Here is a 19,661-nt window from a genome sequence, read left to right as displayed (position 1 = left end):
CGCCACGCGGGCGACTGGAGAACTATGGACATGAAAAAAAAAATACAGATTTATGTATTTGAACCAACTTAAACCAGAGAAATCTTGAATGGGTTATGTTCTTTTGATATCATAGTATAATGTTATATTAATGGTTTTGGTTTAATGTGGTATTCATGTCAAAAATGATTTTATACTTTATTTATCCTATTTTCCGAAAGACTCAAAATGGAGCTTTATATACACAAAAGACACAGCATAACTTAGTAGTGTATGTAGCCTAGTGGTGTACGTTGAACTGTTTTTTGTTTGGGGTCTCCGGTTCAATACCCCCAAATTTCGGATATTTTTTTGTATTAATGTTCGTTGTTGTTTTTAGTACATGTTTGATTGATATATATTTTTAAAAATTTTAATCATGGTTTCCACACAATATACACATCAAAAATAAACACATAGATCTATATACATAATTGTTCCAGACTGTCTGCTTACCATATTTACATTTGAATTGAATGTAACCTGGACTTGAAATAACGTGGGATTTTCTGCCATTTTGGAAAGAAGAGACATAAAGAGAAATAGTTGATAGACCAGATGTATCAGTAAATATTTCCTGAAACGAATAGTGTTCTACACCATTCATGAAAACAAAAACCTTGAAAACAGTCAAGAAAAAATCTTGATACATAATTCTGTAAAATGTCAAACAAATGAAAATTATTAAAACTAATTAAAAATATTTTGATTTTATTATAGTGATATTTGCAAATACGCAGAAAGGCTGAAGTAATAAAAGAGAAGTATCTCGTATATAGCTTAAAAGTATTTTTCATGAATTTATAGCCCGAAACTGAGCATAGGTTTACCGAGAAATATTTTCTATGATATACATGTAGACTGTAGAAGCAGTTCCGCATATTTACATGTATTTCATAAAGCTATCCAATGTGTCAAGTAAATCTCTTTAAAGTAATATATACTTTCCATTTAACATGACAGGCGAAATCCTGGGAAAGGGCGCTATACCTCTCAGATTTATCTCACTTTTAGACTTGACTAATTCTTTTTGTATTCAATAAGTTGTCCTCATGCGCTCGAACAATACACTTTTTAAAATTAATTTCTTATCCAAGCTTGTGTATCTGTTATACCCATGTTCATTTATAATTGATAAGGAAATTTGATAATAAAAAAAATTGTACATGGAATTGGTAATGTTATAATTTTTGTCGACAAAATTGAAGAAAAACATTTTTCTGCATAAAACAGCACGTATTTGTTATGTTATGACTAGGGTACAACGTGTTTTGGGACCAGCAAATGGAACAGTATTCGGAGAAGGACAACATCAAATTCTTTATAGAGCTATCAACTCCTTTGGAAAAGAAGACTGTTTGATAATGTTTGCAGTAAAAAGTACGAATTATCAGTAATTTGATTTTCTCTTTTTATTTATTTTGGATACTTTATTAACATATAAACAAGATATATACAGATAATCAGCATGATATGTTTAACAATTATTCATTCAAAAATGAATATCAGTCCCTCTTAGAAAGTATTGTAATATGCCTTGTCAATGCTCTAAATACCACACGTCTTTGGTTTGAAATTTTCTTGTATGTCTTTGTTATGCCCCCGTAATCGAAGATGCGGGGCATGTAGTTTTTTGCCCTGTCCATCCGTCTGTTTGTCTGTCCGAAAAAAACTTTAACCTTGCCCTTAACTTGCCTTTAACTTGATTGGAACTATGGCTTCATGTAATGTGTATTCCTTGTGACAATACCTTTCCTCGGGTACCAATATAGAGGGTGTTGCAGTTCTTTTGTTATTTTCCCTAAAGTTGTAGCAGTTTAAAAGAAAAATTTTAAGTAACAGAAAACAGTCTTAAATTTTTTTTTAGATACAACGGTATATACAACACAATGTAGAACAATATTAAGAAACTGCATATCGACTTCCAATTTGCCATTAAATGAAGTGTAAATCAGTCACATAGCATAATAAGTCAAGTTTTCTCTTTTTTTTTAAATAGGGAATCCCCTTTGTTCTGAAAATTGCCTCCCTGAAACAGAATGAATATATATATATATATATATATATATATATATATATATATATATATATATATATATATATATATATATATATATATATATATTCTTATATAAAGGAACTACAAAGTAACATTTCTTTTGAGAGAGAGGGAGAGAATGTCAGAAAGTTAATGGGTAATATTTAAATGCATGCAGAATCAAATTGTTTTCTTTGATATCGTGATCTAAAAATTAATAAGACATATATTTAATGTTATTATTTAGTGGTGATGTCTTAAAAATAAAGTACCATCCTTTTAAATAATTTAATTTTTTCATACGCATTTCGCTTCATTATTATTCTGTTAATTTGTGGCTCAGATTTGACTTGAAACAACTAAATTGAAATGACTCCATGGAATTTCTTGGATATTGCAGCAACAGCGTGATTAATGCATGGACACATTTTTATATATTGAAAAATATTAACGCACGCTGTCTACAGTACATCTTTCAAAATGATGTGCGGGGTGCACTTGCCATTAATTGTGCTTTTTATATCGTTCAAACTTTTCTCGTACAATATGGCGACAGTGACCATAGATGTGAAAAAAGTTTACTTACATGTGGTCGCCAGTCTATGTTAGGAAAAAAACTATGCACGAAATAAACGTAAAATGTGAAACATTTTAATATAACAAGCTGGACATACATGTACCCATCTAGCTGCAGAACTGTGGCTCTCTGCTTGAGAAAATTCGGACAGACAAAGCAGAGAGCTACAGATCCAAGCGTTGTAAAAACTTCGATTTACGCCGCCGCTTTTTTGTCGCTCGCTTCGGGTATTATTTCTTGTATTTTATGCTTTCCCCCGCTTTAAAAATAATATCCGATAATTATCCATATATTTTACTCCTATTCCTGATATTTTATTTACCTTTCAACGGTTCCAGACGGACGTATGTGGTTTTGGAATATAGTTTCAAAAAATGCATTCCGACGTCGACGTTGGTGTCATCCTGAAATAACACGCCCGAATTTATTTATCTCATTTCTTTTTTACATACATATTGTATTCTTTGTAGACAATATCTCATGATATTTGAATCTCCTGAATTTTTTATTTACATTTTCTTGGCAAGAATATGTTTTTTAAAAGACTTTTTTTTCGCACGACCCCTAACATGGACGTCGGAATAGGAATTTTTTAAACCGACATTCCAAAACCATTAAGGTCTCTTTAAGACCGTTGAAAGGTAAATAAGGTAGCAAGAATAGGAGTAAAATATATGGTTAATTATCGTATACTGTTCTTAAAGCGGGGGAAAGCATAAAATACAAGAAATAATACCCGAAGCGAGCGACAAAAAAGCGGCGGCGTAAATCGAAGGTTTTTACAACGCTTGGATCTGCAACTCTCTGTTTTGTCTGTCCGAATTTTCTCAAGCAGAGAGCTACAGTTCTGCAGCAAGTACCCATCGTATAAATAAAGTCATCCACGTAGCATTATCTATATTTAGAGATAACTCTTCATGCGTCGTGGGTATTTAAATGTCCTCGATTTAGGGAATAATCGCGAGTTTCTGCAACACCCTCTTTGTATTCTTGACCTTGGTGTTTGACCCACTTTTGCAAAATTTTACCAATTTTTAACCTTGGCCATAACTTTTGAACAGTTGGTGCTAGGGATTTTATACTTCACATCTGTATTCCTTGTGATAAGACCTTTCCTTGGGTATAAATATTTTGACCCTTTATCCTTTTCCTTGAAGTTTGACCTTCTTTTAAAAAAATACTTTAACCTTATATTTAAACTTTTTTGATGGTTGGTGCTAGGGCTTTCATATTTCAAATGTGTATTTCTTGTGACTTCCCTTGGGTTTTGGGCACCATTAAAATTGACCATTTGACCTTGATGTTTGAATTACTTTTCAAAATTCTATAACATTAGCAATAACTTTTCAACGGTTGGTGCTAGGGCTTTCATATTTCACAGTTATATTTCCTGAGAAAAGAACTTTCTTTTTGAAGACATTTTTTTATCTCTTGACCTTGGAGTTTGACTTGCATTTGAGAAACTTTAACCTTCGCCATAAGGCAGTGTTTCTCAAACACATCTTTTTTTTTTAGATATACAATGCAAACCTTTGATTTATAAATCTAGAAAGATACATATTACTATAATACATCGGCATTGAAAGTATTATACACTCTATGTATTACTAGCTAATTTTAATTCACAGGACGCTGTATTGAATTACCTTCTCCACAGAATGGCCAATTTTCGTGTACAGGCAACTATGGGGAGGGTTCAGCGTGCTTGTTGAAGTGTTCCAAAGACTTCAGGCCAAATGTGTTGCTACCATTTTTCTGTGAATATCAAAAAACAATGCATTGGTCTCCCACGTTGACGAACGTGAAATGCAACGGTAATAACAAAATAAAAAAGAAAAGAAAAGTAATATACATTTAAGTGAGGTATTCTTTCCTGAAATTAAGCTGTAATTGTAACTTTTTTTCAGATGTTTGTCTGCCCATTTTAGTAAAATGTCCAAGAAAAGTAATTGCTATCGCAGATTCAAAATCATTTTTGACAAACGTCACCTGGGATCCAATTACAGTGATAGATAACGATAAAATTGCATCAATTAATAGCACAACGAGATATATCTCCAGTGGAATGTTTCCAGTAGGAACGTCTACTGTTCAGTATAAAGTGTACGATTACTCTGGAAATAAAGAAAACTGTATATTTGACGTCACCGTTGAAAGTAAGTTTCACAATCAAGTAACGTTTCATTTTTAAGGTGTATTCAAAAAATGCAATTGAGCTTGCCTTTGAGGTAATTAAAGCCATTTTTGTGAGCAATAATTTTTTTTTTGGCACGCACGATCACAAGTTGTCTTGATAAAGACTGCATCAGTAGGCCTCCATCCTTTATATAAGAATTAAGGATTATTATGGAGCAAAAGTCTGCTTTGGAAATTTTGTCTGCTTTGATTTTTCAGTATGGCATTGTGAAGGGACGAGGAATGTAAATGGCCACAAACAGGGAATGACAAATCTTATTGTTTAAGATAAGAAAAGAAACTTTAGAAAAACGTGATATAGATCTTAACTATGGTATAATTGAAAAAAAAAAAGAAAATTAAAAAAAAGGAATATTGAAAAAGTATTTAGTATGAATTACATTTAAAATTCCATCTGTTTCTTTGCAAAGATGTCATTGATATGGTCATTTAACTTTAAATAAGCCTTGCAGTATTTTCTAAGACTTTATTTTGTATCATAAATTTTGTTTCCAGGGTAAAACAACAAAATGGCTATTTTCTTCATCGACCTCTTTGTAAATGCCAATCAAGATGTATTAAATTTCGTGTTGCAGCAAAGATCAAAGATCAGATTTCCGTAAGAATATGTTGTAAAATTCTCATAAAGGACATTTTTTCCAAATTTTGAGACCTTTTGATTACCTTTTATCCAAATCATCCTAGATTTCCTGAAAGTATTTTTTGACGAAACGCGGCTAGATTAAGGGCGCCCATAGGAAATATGCCGTGAAATATTTTGAATAAATGTATACAATATCACCAAAATTTTCAACAGTATATATTTTTTTATGAATGTGAATTCCTCATCTGCATTTTGTATATATGGGACCTCTGCTGAGTTCGTCAAAGCGACGTCACTTATATCAGCTGTTTGTCACGTGACATGTTGAAATTAGAAAATATATTATACAGCTACAATGATGTGAAAGTTCAACGATATACGGACATAATTTTCTCCGAAATTCTCTTTTCTTTGAGACAAATTCCTTAACGTGAAAGGTGCTGGGAGCAAGTTTCTCATGTTCGGAATCTATGTAAAGTTTAGCCGTCTTTTGTACCGGGTAAATTACTCCCCCCTCCCCCCCCCCTTAAAAAAATACGCATGGAAATAATGTAAACTTACAGAAAAAGTGCAAAACCAACTCCCGACACTTTTTAAATTATTAGGAATAATAATTACTCAGTATTTTTCTTGTTTAAAAAATCAGAATTTTTAGTGAAGCGGATATCGTCGAACTGTTGTGATTTTCGAGGGGCCCTCTTGTTATTTTAGTACGTTACTGTACAAGTGGACCTTCCCACGGCTTTTAGAGAGACTATACATGTACATTCTCAATTTAATTAGAATATAGAATATGGATTAAATTATCTAAGATTATGTCTCTATCTCGGTCAGATGACCTTGTTTCATATTAAATTTGATGTTTCCAAGTAATTAAATTGATTGATACATGTTTTCACTACACAGAAACGACGTGTCAAACTGGTTAGTGACGTCATCTCAGAACAGTGAGATCAAGTTAGGTTTCATTCTATAATCGTATATTGCTATAATGGCAAGTTAAGTTGCACATAAATATTGTTTTCCCAAACCTCTGCATAGGCTGATGTAGATATGGGAGTCCTTAACATAGCTGTGAAGCTTGCATATTTTTCAAAATTCGTAGAAAATCTCTGATCATGCATTTTGCATCTCTGTTTCAAATCAGGATGACTCCTTGTCTTGTACATGTATGTAACGCCAAAAATCCTTCGAATACATATACAACTATTTTTCTGCATAAAGACCGTAAATTTTGTTTAATTAAACCGACTCCCAGTGAATTTCTTTTTTCTGTTTGTCATTTTATGCATATGTGAGCAATGCGTGTCTGATTCTGACTTCCCCCTCTTTCTCTTCTTTAATTACTTATACACTATTCCCATTCTTTAAAATTCAAATGTATATATGTAACACATCTGTTTACCTACCTGAAGTAAACAGTCTTCAACCGATAAGTGACCTTTTTATTTTTCCTTAATAGGGAATTTAAGTTTGACTAAACAAGGTTTTTAGGCTCACAGGAAACAAGATTTTTTTTTAAAATTTACAATAGATGTTCATTTTTCTTGTTTAATTTTCTTTCCAGAGATGACATGCCTTGAAGTTGTGATAAAAAATATTTGTGATCGCTCTATCAACGGTTGTTATGATGTTTTTCGACGCCAGGCTTGCTCTGTGAATTGTGACATTAAAGATCAAGTTGAGCTCAAATGTCCTTTCCAGAGTTTAACCAATGAAATGTGGGACGTTATGAAAATGAAGACTGTTACTTGTTCAGGTAAACATATTATCAAAATGAACAAATTTGACACACATTAGGCTGTAATATGTAATGTCTTGACTTCTAAAAAATGAGGTTTATTCATTACTGTTCAAGCAGCAAGCTTATGATACAAGTAATGGAAAAGGTGAAGAAACCTAACAGTAATTGATCTTTAGAAACAATGCAAATGTGGGCCTAAAACACGGACCCACGGAAATTCCAGAGGTGGGGTCAGTGCCTAGGAGGAAAGCATCCACTGTCAACCTGTCACACCCACAGTGAGCCCATGTATTGATTAGGTAGACGAAGTAATCTGTAGTCAACTTTAGTATGAAAACATCAACTTATTTGTCAGTAGCCTGCCTCGGTTTTTAAAATTGGTCGTACTCAGAGCATGCCTAACAGTTGGTATAATACATATCAGTCAAAATACGACCAAAAAATAAGTTATCTTCCAACCAAGACCATCAATTTACGAAATCCTGACTTTAAACGAGGTTGTTATAATCTCTGTAACATCAACTTATCTTTAGTAGCTTACCTCGGCTTGAAAATTGATCGTTCTCGGAGCATGCAAGAATTCCAAATACAAATTATTTTGTCGATATCTAAAGGAATGGAGTCCTGCAAAGCGCCACCTATTTTTGCAGTCAGTCCTCATATTTTTATTACCTCCCAAAATCAAACAACGGCATTTTTATTGATTTTTTTTTTTTTGCCATCCCCACGTGGGTCACCTGCAATATGGAGTTTCCATCAATGGTTGATATAGCAAGTTTTGTCTTAATTCAGAGTCCCTATGTGTTGGGCTACAATATGGAGTCAAAAATTTTCATGGGTAAACACTGTTGACTGCTTCTGATTAATTGAATTTAAATTTATCAAATTTTAATTGAATTAAAAATTATAGAACATATGTAAAAATATTGATATAAGATCTGATCTATCAAAACACAACTTGGAAAGGACAATTTTTATTTCTTTTTTTTTATCATTGCAGGCTATCTTGTTAAGATGCGTAGCAGAAGCAGTAAAATTCTTCTTCCCGCCAAAGGAGAACCACACACAGCTGTTATTCTGTCACTTAGTTTTCGTGTTACGACAACACAGGGGAACAGTATTCTGCTTATTCGACGAGAGAAAGAATTCACCCCTGAAAGAGTCTTAAACATATCTTTATCCTATGATGATCCACAACACAAAATTTTCGATTTACATATTAGTTTCCAAAAGTGAGTAAACTTCAATTGCTTAATATTTATTTCACTCTTAATGTCATTATATGGAATGTAAATAATTTTTTTATCATAGTAAGAGACTGGACATCAAAGAAAATGATGTTGATGTGTGGAACAACTTGAGAATACTAATCAGAAGTAACGGTAGTTCTTGGTCTCTCTACATTAATCAAACTGTTGGAAGCAAATTTCGCAGTTATGTTATGTACGGGCCGTCATCATTTAAGGATATATTTTATGCTGTGTTTGGGAGGTTCTTCTCTGTTGAATTTCCGTCAGATCAGGAGGGTAATATATCAGCACTTACTTTTGTAAATTAAAACATACTATTTTCCAAGTTTTGTATATCTTTAAAAAAATTAACGGTAATCGTACCAATTCTGTGTGTTTGAAATTTTCTTGTTAATTTTTGGCCAAATTAAAAAAAAAATGTTTGTTTACCCTTTTCCCACCCAGGCATTTAACGATGGTAGGTAGGCAGGAAAATTATAATTTGTCATCTTTATATTCAGATAAATCTTTAAACAAAATTTTTTTTTTTTCCAATCACTGTAATTCACTAAAGCAATCGTCATCACAAAACCACTCGTAACTGGGAACAATAGATCAAAGCATCCGAAAAACCTCAAAAGAATTTTTATGAAAAAAAAAAATAACGATATCAAAAGAGACTTTTCAATGAAGAGAAAAGATTAATTGATTTTCATGGTATAGTCGGCAAAGGGCAAACAAACAACATTTTAATTTAGGCCTTTTGAATTATGTTTTGTACCTGACTATTATAATCTTTATTCCTGTATATGTCATAACAGGATTAGAACTTTGTGGTTTCCAAATAATAAACGAAGGTACCAGGAATATAATGAGCTCGCTGTGGCCAGAGGAAATTGAAAATTTTAAAGATGTTCACTTTTCTACGCCCACACTCAATGCATTGCTGATAAATGGTATGCAAATCAAATTTTTTTAACCTAACAGAATTTTAATTGTTATTTAATTTACAAACCATTTGAAACTTGATATGTCTATCAAATTAGTTTTTAATTAGTTTATTAAAAAATATAGATTGGTTCTTTTAAAAGCTCAAATCTGTTAATCAGATGTGCACACAATCGATGATGTAAATAGAGGTCTAAACAAACATGCAGTAAATTTACAACCTAGTTTTCATTTTTTAGGGCTTTTACTTTTTTGGAAATTATCTACTCTTGAATACTTTCAAATAGCTGCCCATTTCAACACATGATTAATAATTCTGAAATATTCAAGTAAAGCTTATGTTTACTTGGTGCTTAATCAAGATGATTTATTTAGACGGTGACAGAACATGTAGGACATCGAGGACCTGCTCATCATTAGGTTGTAAATGTACATCAGGATTCAGTGGGGAACAGTGTGAAGTACCCCCCAGTGTTTGTGTGCCAGACCTGTGTAAAAACCAGGGACAATGTAACGATACTGGAAACAATTCGTTCGTATGTAATTGCAGAAGAGGCTTTGAGGGACTGTATTGCGAAAAAGAAAACAAGATAGGTACATGTATATTAAACTCAAAAAACCTTTTAAACTAACATGTTTTTGTGCAAACTTAAAAAACACAGAATATGAATATTGAAATTTTATGGAATGTTTATACATGTATTAATGATTGATAATTTACTGCCTAATACTTTTTTACTGTCTGATGTTTAGTTGCCCCCTTTTTGTTTGAATATTAACAATAAGGTAATATATATGCTATTGATTAGGTCTTACACATAATATTTTCTAAATTTAGCGCCATTCCGTTTATAGTTCCGTCTACCTGATATATACATAGGGCTCAAGGCGGGTGTGAACAGTGGATGCTTACCCCTCCTAGGCACCTGATCCCACCTCTTGAATTTCCAGGGGTCCGTGTTTTATGCCCTGACCACAAATCTATATTGTTTGTGGATTTTATGAGATCGATCACTGTTCGTTTTCTCCACCTTGTCATTCTACCACAAATCTTTAAAGTTGTTGGCATAATTTCAGACAGGATCTTTTTTTTTCGCCCAACATTTTTTTCAGTTGGGTTCAGTTGGATCAGGAACGTTTTGGGTTTTAGTTCAGGGGAGTGTAGATTTCATATCTGAGAACATTTCCTTTTTTTTTTTTTGAGTTGTGGCATGGTGTAATTACAAATTGCAGAATCAAATTTGCTAAGACAAATAATGCAAATCATTTTCCTGTAAATATTTAACATTCACACAACATACTATTAACTTTCATTATCTCCTTCTTAACATAAAGATAATCTCTCAACCTCAATGCAGTTCCTACAATTTTGAGCCCGGGCAGCCACTTAAAGGGGATTAGACACAGATTTGAACTTAACATTTTCTCAAATTTTCGGTATAATATCATGACTTATATGTTGCTATAGCATTTCACAGGAAAATATAATAAAAAAAACTTATTTTATCTGGAAATTAATAAAACTACGAATTTCGGGACGCGTTTGGTTCATAAACCCTTGCACTTTCACAAAGTAAACTATATCCTTAATACTTAAGAAAAGTAGAAATTTTGTTGAGTTTCAATGAAAAATATTAAAACTATAATCCAGACAATTCAGAGTAGAAATGTGAGACAGCAAAACCAACTCACCATTATTGTCAGTCCGTGCTCAGTGATGTTTGCAGAGTTTAACAAATTGAACACACCCGTGAAGGGTAAACTGCTTTTGTAAACAGGGCACTAGTTCTGTTATTGTTATTAACGTTTCACGGGGTACATATGTATGTTCAATTTGTTCAACTCTTCAAATCTGTGTCCTAAGCCCTTTTAAAATATTTTGGGTCAAATAAAGAAGGACAACTGGTCAAAACATGCCAACAGTTACAAAAGATGTGTGGAAATTACTCTAGCTTGAATGGCGCTTAACTCCCGAATCGTTTTGTGAAAATATAGTTCATAGCATAATTAGTCGTATTTTAGAAGTTTTATTGCAAAATGGGGAGCGAACAAAAATACTAAAAAGTAAAAGTATCTATCATGAATGAAAAAACAACATGTATAAAAAAAAACCTGCTAAATTCATCTTATCTTTGCTTAGTTGCAAAACAATACTTCCTAAAATGTGTATATAATTCGTTCACAAAAGTATGTTGTGTTTTTTAATTCTCTCTTATTTTTCTATTACTTGACTGAACATATACTGTGAAGAGAAATGAAATGACAAACTGTTTTAGTTTTACTTTTGCGTAGTATATGCAGATCTTAAGCTAGAACACTAGATGGAAAACAAATCAGCAGTAGCATTTATAGCCACAAGTAAAATATCCTGTGAAGGTTCACACATGCACTCTACTATATTAATGCAGAGAGTTTCTAAAATTGAAAAATGAACATTTTAATTTTGCTATCCAAATGAAATTAAAACATAAATAAATAAGGAAGTAAGGCAAGTTGACGATAGAAGTCATGACGTTTATCTTAAAGTTCAGTTGTTAGTTTGCCATCAATCCCCTTTTCTAGTTAAAAACACATATAAATATAAAACAGTGGACATTTTCACAAAAAATCTTACGACATATTTTTATCTTAAGTGAAAACTTATGATAAAAATCGTTTTCACAAAAAGTCTTAAGAAATTCGTAAGTGCAAAATCTGTCGTAACTTTACAAGAGCCCCAACCCTCTCTTAAGTATTTTAAAATCGATTTTATTATAAAAATATGACCGCAAAAACCAAAATACACGTTAAATTGAACTTTTAAAAGGAACTTCCAATAACATTTCATATTTTTTCACAATCATTGTCGAAAAATCAAATGAAATACACAACAAAATATCTACGATATAAGTTTCACTTAAGATTTTCGTATGACCTACTTTTACGTCAGACTTGTGATTGTGACGTCAGATTTTAAACTTCCTTGCTTCACAAACGCTTGCATTCGATATTTGTTGTCAATAATGTTTGTTATGCTGACAAATGTTGAAAACTTAGTTTTATTTTTATTTTCACCCACTTATTTAAGGATTATAAAGCATAGTGAAGTCGTTGCTAGGGATGAAATCTGTCGTAAGTAAAATCTTAAGTTCAATCTGCTACGAATACGTTCGTGAAACGCACTTAAGATTTGTCGTAAGAGATTCTTAAGTTAAAATCTTACGCAAAAAACTTAAGATTTTTTGTGAAAAGGGCTACAGGTGTGTAAGACTCGGGTTCGATGGGATATATCTAATAAACGGAGGAATGGAAATTAATATTGTTAATTGATAAAATGCCGTCAGTATATCTACGAGGGGTGATCAAAGAGTTCGCAAACTATCTCTATATTTACAAAACCACAATTCAGATCAGAAGGAAATTTTGCACACATACACTGTATAGTGATACACATGTTTTATAAATAGCAGACGTTACGTAATGATTTGCTCCATGTTTGTGACGTAGCAATGTGAAAATCATGTTAATATGTAGGTGACTTGTGACAAAAAATTATTGACTCAGTCGTACTCAAGCAACGAACGGTTGTAAAGTTCAACGTGTATCTTGGAAATTCCTTTGCAGTAGCATATAATAATTTGTATAAGGTTTATGAAGACAAAGGACTTGCCAGAAGTTCAATCATTAATTGGATTGACTGTTTTAATGAAGGAAAGGAGATCGTTAAACATGATGTTTGTTCTCTTTCCCAGTGATAGCAAGCTGGGGAAGAGACGTGCCCTTAGTTGAGCAATTTGTTATGAAAGATCGTAAAGTTACATTTAGAAATATAGCTGAATATCTTAACAATAGTATTATTATTAAATCCCTAAAAGGTCGTTTACTATAGACTTAAAACATACCAGATATGATAAAAAGAAAGCGCCCATACTATATCCATATTGGATAAACGACTCTCCCAAGACAGAGGACTCGGGTTGTGATGGTCACCATGCTCATTCTGGAAAAGGATATCCTTATCCACCCATCCTATCGCCGAGATTTGGCCATTTCTGACGAAAGGACTGTTTTTGTTATAACAAATGGTAAGAAATATGACTCGGAAAACCTTTTAGCTTCTGTGAACAGAACGCTACAGAACATGTCACGCGACAGCCTGTATCACGTGATTCGCGCATGGGCAGAAAGGTGGTAGATGTGCATTTAAATTGAAGAGGACCACGTTAAAAATAATGATCACTGAAACATTATTTCATTTCTTTTATAGAAATAATTCAATTAGTTCGCGAACTTTTTGATCACCCCTCGTATATCTAAATATCGAATTGAGGGCACAGCGAGGAACCTCTTCTTTCATGTAGAACTTTTTGAATAAATTTTGCTTCAAAAGAATACAAAAAAGATCTGCAAACAACGGGGCACAATTAGCGATCATGGAAATTTCAATTGATTGTTGGAACACCTGGTCTCCAAAGATTACAGAGATATTATCAATGAGAAACTCAAGCGTATTTTTAGTTTCAAATTTGGATACTTGTTACTGTGGTTTAATCAATTTTCGTTGGCATCAATTTTCGTGTGTTTTGTAAAACAGACGTTTTCGAGGATACGTAATTTCGTGGACAAAAGCATTGCCTATACAAATGAATAACATTTTTCGTAAATCAATGAACATTTAATTTCGTGGATCTGCCCAACAACGAAATCCTTGAAAATTGGTGATCAAGGAATATTGATGAAACCACAGTATATCATTTGTTAGGTCATTGCTTTTATGCTAAATTTGACAACGGGTTACTGAGAATGCCCGATCAAAACATAGGCTCACGGGGATGCTTACTCCTCCAAGGCACCTGATCCCACGTCTGGTGTTTCCAGGGATACGATTTTCTGCCCTGTTCACGATTCTTTTTGTTTACTGGATCTATAAGACTGACCACTGATCGTTATCATCTATTTTACAATTGAAATGAAATTGTTTAAATCAAAACATACATTTGCAGAAATCAGAAAAAACTAAAACAATTGACAATAAAAATAGCATTGAATCACAAACGTTTTTAACGTTATTCAGGCCCGTAGCAACGGTTTCAAAAGTGGGGTGGGGGGACAACTTCCCAAAAATATCTAACAAGCAAAAAAAACAAAAACAAAACAAACAAAACAAAAGAAAACCTAAACTGATCAAACAGGGGCCAGCTCCCAAATATATATATATATATAATATATATATATATATATATATATATATATATATATATATATATATATATATATATATATATATATATATATATATAATCCAAAGTATGAGATGGAAATCCACATTAGTATTCAAATAATAAAAAAAAATATTCAAATAAGAAAAATTTACTATTCATTCATCTTTTACCTGCGAGAGTTCTAATTTGATATATGTCATTACATGTTCGGGATGCGGTGAGCATCAGGCCATTCCAAGTTTTTTCTCTGTTTAGCGTCCACCAATCTTTCAAAAACCTACCTAGCTACACAAATACCAGAAAATAAAAATACCGGACTTTATAATAAAAAAAATGACGTCATTCAAAGGATTTGATTTCATTGATCCATTTTTCTCATAGAAAGATCTTTTCTTCAGCAAAATCAAGGTATACATATATATATACAGGTAACTCTTGATGGCTCGAACTTCGATCTCTCGAAGTTCTTGATCGCTCGAAGTGAGTCTCCGGTCCCGAATTTTTCCCCTATATAACTAAGCAAATTTACTCTTGATTTCTCGAACTCTTGATCTCTCGAAACCCTTGATCCCTCGAAGTCAAAATGCAGTCCCGCTATGCATATTCTATTAAAATTTACCCTCGATACCTCGAAGTGGCTATTGTATACAAGGTTATATAATTAGCACCTGTATCTGGACGTTTAAATGACCCCAGGCAGAAGACGCGGGTCTCGAGGAACGGGATGTTTATTCAGGTGACACTTACGCTGCAAGGTGATAATTGATTTATAATTGATCATATTTTGCCTATATGCTATTAAAATAATTTTCATCGACTGTTTTACGATAATTTACGCAGTGTTAGTGAAAAGTAGTAATTGATTAAAAGACCAAACACTAATTTAAATTTTTATTTCGAGTCAGTGTCAAAGTTAAACGAAATATGAAAAAGCAGAAACAGCCTCAATGTCAATATGACGACTATTATTGGACAAATACTTACAGAACTGCGTTCACTGATCATGCATGTTTGGAATAGTCAATGCTATGTACGACGCTGTAAAATGTTTTTTTTTTTTTTATGTAACGAATGCGTAGTATGATGTCCGTATTACAAAGAATATATAAATATACATGAAATGACGATATGTATTTTTGCCTTACTCATTTTAATGAAATATTCATCTAAATTATGAAAAAAAAATATCGTTGTCTTAAAAAAAACACCACGTGTAAAAGGTTAGCACTGCATGAAAATCATTACATCCGGTAAGACTGCATGAAAATCATTACATTCGGTAACATTACATCCGGTCAACGAACCCGGAAAATTCCGGACTCTTGAAAACTCGAACTCTTGATCTCTCGAAGTTTTTCCTCGGTCCCGTATATGAATAATTGACATTTTTATTCTATTTTAAAAGTTTGTCCAGAGTTTTTTCATCAAGAAGGGACTGTGATTACTTGCAACAAAGACTACACAAATGAAATTTGCAAAGTTACATGCAAATCTGGGCGAGTCCGTGTTGACGAATTCCGTCGACATTCTACCTTTATGTGTGGAGCATCAACAAGTCATAAATGGGTTGTGCTGACAAGCCAACATCCAGTCAAAGATTATGAGGCTCCAATATGTGCGCAAACAGGTAATTCATTGTATTCCAGTCATAGATTCACATAAAATATACATAGCCATATACATAAATTTATACCATTTTTTCTCTTTCATGAATCTATTCATAGAACAAAAAGGTGATTCTTTAAAACAGTATACATATATGAAAATTGTGTATTTGCTGAAAATTGATTGCATTAAATGTAATTCCTTAATCCTCTTATTATTATTACATATATATTTTTTTTACATTTTCAAGCTTCGATATACTTTATAATGCTTTTGATATGCAAACTTTGCCTATTTATGTTATAAAGCAGAAAATAGTTATTTAACGTTTAATTAATATTTTCTTAAATATAAATATACATAATGAATTAATAATTGTTACTCATATATATTAAGAATGATATTTTCTTATTTATCTTCAAAATTTTAGACTGGATTATGCCCAAATCACTGAAAGCAGACACAACTATTGAGTTTAAGAATATAGAATGTGGCCAGATTCAGGACAGGTCGTGTGAGGATTGGTGCAACATCAACATAGACGTCAAAGACTGTCAGAACCAAAATAACACTGTACTCAGAACATACTCCCTGACAATCAATCTTACAAAAGGCATGGATGAACATGAGAAGCTTGGTATCAAAGATTTTTATGAAAAAGGAAATGGTAAGGAAAAAAAATTCAGTTCTTGTAAAATACCAGCATAACGACGAAAATTGTATCAGGTTTGTGAAAGATTTCCTATTGATCCCAATGCATTTGTTTAAAATTGATTTTGAAAAAAAAAAATCTAACCTTGCTTAAAGAATCACAAAAAGATGCCTGGATTTAAGTTTGCATTAGAATAAATGCTTAAATTTGCATCACAGTATAATAATATTAGACAAAAAATATTTTAGTTTCACTGTTTATTAAACATTGTAGTCTCCACCACGCTGTTAACTTTAGTCCGCGGTTACTATGGAATGGAATCAAAGCTTTTGGAGTTGAGAAAAGTGGTGATTGCCCTTGACCAAGACCGACGCAAAAGGAGTTCAGATTCTCGAAAGCAAAGTAAGTTTGTTTGTATGTTGTTTAATGTCCCTCTCGAGAATTTTTCACTCATATGGAGACGCCACCACTTGCCGGTGGAGAGCTGCAAATTTTGTCCTTTGCTCGGCACTTACGGCCATTGAGCAGTGAGGGATCTTTATCGTGCTTGCACCTACTGCGACACGGGACCTCGGTTTATACGGTCTCATCCGAAGGACCGGTCTCCACGTCCCACAGTGGGATTCGAACCCGCGACGTAAGGATCAACTCCTTACTTCGCGACTCTAGAGCAGACGCTCTAACCACTGCGCCAAGCGGGCGACCGAAAGCAAAGTAAGAAATTACATTATGTTAATCATATTCAAAAGTTATTCACTCATTTTATTACATTATTTACAACACATATGTGTCAACGTCTTACTTTACTTATACCAGGTTCATCTATCACAATAACATCTTTACATGTAATCCAATGTCTCTCTCATTAAGGAACAGAGGTAATTTGCAGGATAGATAGATAGATTTAGAGAGAGAGAGAGAGTTTTATGGTACATTTTTAGGAGTAGAAACTTTCAAGTTATAAATGTTTCTGTGAAAATAATTGAGAATTTGCATCCATATTGTGTTAATATTCAATTATAACGTTTATAATGTAGGATGACAATCTGCATTGTTTATATTTGAGATCACGTTTTGCTCTAACTAATATATTGTCAGTGAGGACAATATGTGTCATAAATGTGTTGGACCTTATGAAAAAAAAATATTGCTCGAGGTAAAAGGCGTCGATTCATACTGTCTAGGGGTCCAGCTAGTCATATTGCCCTATTGTGGTAAATAACAGTTTTGTTCTACTCTTCCTCAGAGTATATTTTTATTCTTCATTGGTTTGGTTGGCTAATTTGGACCGTCTTTAATATTACATTAATTATGTATGGAGCAATTTACATTACCTCAAAATTTAAGCCATTTTAAGAAATGGGCATTTCATGGACTCCTTATTATGAAAGAAAAATATGGATACATTAAAGTTATGATTGTTGTTGATGTTGAAGTTTGTACCAATTCTTAAATTTAGCTTCAAACCATATTCTTAGATTTGCTTCCTTTTATCTATAAAGATCAGGCTCCGGGACCATAAAACTAAGATGAGCTCACTTTTGATCTCAGTCTCACTTTTCTACTATTAATTCCTTTGGTAAAAGTGAGACTGAGATCAAAAGTGAGCTCGTCTAAGTTTTATGGCCCCGGAGCCTGGAGCAAATCATCAAAGAATCTTCATAGACGTTCGATCGGTGCAAACATACATTGTAGGAAACTGTATTTGGTACTGTATCCCTCAAGCGATTGAACCACAAAATCGGCAAAATTTTAAGCATATTGTAATATCATAAGTTATTTTTTATGATGAAAATGATTATTTTGCTTTCCAAATTAGAACTTTGATTTACAGATCTTGTTGAAGTTTACGGAATCAATTTACTTATAACCGCTGAAACCATCTGTGAAGAGGGAAGTTTTAGCTACTTTGGAAGTTGTGGTAAGAAAACTTATTTATTAATTAAATCAAAAGCATTTTAAATTACAAAAAAGGAATACGATGGGATTTCAATGTATAATGCAAAAGGGCATACGCAAAATCACAAAATGACAAACAGTAGTTTCTTTTCTTTAACCCCTCTACCTATTCTCCGTTATCCTTAAAGCTTGTGTCAAGTCTCTGTACCCGCGACTTCTTCATACTCTTTCTTTAGGGATGCTTAAAATGCAGTATTGGATGGCACTCCCAAAGGCAAAACTGAAATTTTAGCATTTTCTTGCGAAATTGATTTTTAGAATGACAAGGACTGATATCTGATGAATAAGGGGGTGGCATAGCACTGCAACACTTTTGTTTTCAAAATTTACACTCTATGCTTTTTAGCAGCATCGTTATCGTTAGAAAAACTGTCCATTAGACGTCGCTTATAGAAACATTGCTTAATTTTGCTCAATAAATTTTAGCATAAAGCTACCATTGATCGTCTCTGAATACCTGTATAACTAGACCTTTCCAGCAAATGGTGATGATAACGAACAGTGATTTATCTCTACTGTAAATCAAGTAAAGAGTACGAATCGGACAGGACAATGACACGAACCCATGGTAACACCAGAGGATAGATTGATTGATTGTATGTTGTTTAACGTCCCATTCGAGAATTTTTCACTCATACAGAGACGTCACCATATACCTGTGAAGGGCTTCAAATTTTGACCTTTCCTCGGCACTCAGGGCCATTGAGCAGTGAGGGATCTTTATCGTGCCAACGCCTGCCTGACACGGGACCTCGATTTTTAAGGTCTCATCCGAAGGACCCGCAACTTTCACTTCAAAGTGCCGAGCACATTGCGGAGGAACAGTTGCTACCCATTTTTTTTTTATCGACTTAGGTCAGTCGCGGCTGAGATTCGAACTCACGACCTTCCGATCACGGAGCGATCGCTTT

General features: G+C 33.1%; 2 long non-coding RNA genes across 2 annotated transcripts in view; one reads left to right on the top strand and one right to left on the bottom strand.

Annotated features, from left to right (window-relative positions):
• Positions 1 to 19,661, bottom strand: part of LOC133183097 (uncharacterized) — a 250,024-nt gene that overhangs the window by 134,757 nt on the left and 95,606 nt on the right. The gene's annotated exons all lie outside the window — the stretch shown is intronic.
• LOC133183941 (uncharacterized) lies at positions 1,283 to 4,608 on the top strand. The gene is made up of 3 exons (XR_009720784.1): positions 1,283 to 1,398; positions 4,262 to 4,447; positions 4,541 to 4,608. It is a non-coding gene; the product is annotated as an uncharacterized LOC133183941 (long non-coding RNA).

The sequence above is a fragment of the Saccostrea echinata genome, unplaced genomic scaffold (genome assembly GCF_033153115.1).
Source record: "Saccostrea echinata isolate AGI-Se365-2 ecotype Australia unplaced genomic scaffold, CSIRO_AGI_Sech_v1 ptg000009l, whole genome shotgun sequence".
NCBI lineage: Eukaryota > Metazoa > Mollusca > Bivalvia > Ostreida > Ostreidae > Saccostrea > Saccostrea echinata.
This window is presented reverse-complemented; position numbering and strand designations above follow the sequence as displayed.